The sequence below is a fragment of the Myotis davidii genome, unplaced genomic scaffold, assembly GCF_000327345.1.
Source record: "Myotis davidii unplaced genomic scaffold, ASM32734v1 scaffold854, whole genome shotgun sequence".
Taxonomy (NCBI): Eukaryota; Metazoa; Chordata; class Mammalia; order Chiroptera; family Vespertilionidae; genus Myotis; species Myotis davidii.
In genome coordinates this window covers 907,061-908,897 of record NW_006285939.1, presented here as the reverse complement: position 1 = coordinate 908,897, position 1,837 = coordinate 907,061, and positions in this window count along the sequence as shown.

Sequence of the window (1,837 nt, the reverse complement as noted above, 5' to 3'; positions counted from 1 at the left end):
CAAGAGAAGTTGGGGGAACTCGGTTTGAGAAATGCCATTGAATTAGAAGGAAAACTGAAACAACAATCAGAACATTTGTGTTCCAAATTTTTGTGCACTGGGCCTCTAGAATGAAATGAAAGCACCAAAATACATTTTTTTTTGTTGTTACTCCTATTATATTTTAGAAGTAAAATATTTTAAAGGAAAAAGATCTAGGTATTTTAGTACCTTTATACTTTTTCCCACTTTTGAACAAGGGGCCTCCTGATTTGACACCTTGTGGAAGGAACCATTAAGTTCAGCAAGGGAAAATGTCATCAAATACACCTTCCCTCAGGTATGCAATGTGCAGGTGACTGGCCGCGTGTCAAGCTGGCACATGCAGAATTTCACATCCTCTTCCTCTGGCTGTATGAGAAGTAGGATTGAGACCCCTGTTCAGTTGAGGAAATCCCTTTTGCGGGGCGAAGTAACTTGCCCAAGTCACCCAGCTTCTCAATGGCAGAGTCTGGAGTTGCAACTCAGCTATAGCTCTAATCGCTACTACATGGTGCCTCCTGAAGAATGTGTTGTTTTTCTTTGATTCCTAAGAAATAGTCACCTTAATTAGACAGTGTTGCTCACCAAATAGCCCTCAAGGTCACCCTGAACTGTGGCAATTGAGGAGGTTGGATGTAGTTCCAGTGATGACCAGCAGGTGTCACCATCATTGGTCAGATGCAGCGTGCTGGGTCTGCATTGTTGGACCTGGGATTACCCCGTGTTGTTCTTAGAAAGCCTTTCTTTTCAACAATTTAAGGGCAAAAGAAAACATCCCAGACAATGAACACCACTCCTTCTTTCATTATGGCTTCCTCCCCAGTTTGGATAACACTTTAGTCCAGGAGAAGAAATTATATAGACATAGAACTCGTGACCCAAGGAAATATAAAGAATTCCTAGATTTCTAAAAGAAGTGCTTTAATTAAAACGATATTTTTATAGGTAATGACTATAGAGGGAGACACAGAGGGGCAGTGCTGCAGGCCTCTTCAGCACTAAGCTGTTCAAACACAGATCTCATTTACCCCTCGTCTTTGCACTCTGGGAAGCAGGCCTGCCAGAGCTGACTTCAGTAAATTTTGAGTATAAATGGGTAATGATTAACTCATATCCATGGCTTTGCCCTTTCAATTCTCACAGACATTCCATTTTGACAGAGAGGTAAAGTAACTCATCTAAGTTCCTGTGGCCACTGAGTGGTGGGGGAGACGAGTAAACCAGTGTTTGAGGATGGAGATAAGCTTCCCTGTGTTGTGTTCTTTCAGGCCAGGCCTCGTCTGTGAATGGAAAACTGAGCAGAATGGAGACCACAGAAGGGCAGAGGAAAGGCCATGAAAGCAGAATTTACCTTCCCCGGGTGGGCAGGCCATTGGAGGCCTGGAAAGTGTCTGGGGTGGGTAGCTGTGTGCAGCAAGGCGAGGTGGCAAAGCACCACCTTCTCCCTAGAGACCGAGAGCAGCACTCTCAGTGGGAATGCATTGTGCCCAGGCCATCACAGGCCATCAATAGATTAAAGCCGTCTCATTTATCAAGGAACATACTTGAGTGAGAAGCGGTGAGGAGACAGCGTGTCGGCCTTTATTACTGAGCAAATCCTGGGTCTAATCTCCCTGTGGTGTGCAAGGACCAACCACAAAGGGTCTGCCCTGGCAAATCTCCCCTTCCCAGTGCGGAGGCACCCTCAGATGGGCCCCTGTCCTGAATTTGGCATTTTCCTTTTCAGTTAGGGACTCGGGAGCTCATTTGTCTTTCTTTCTTTTTGATCCTCACCCAAAGATATGTTTATTGATTATTTTTAGAGAGAGATGAAGGG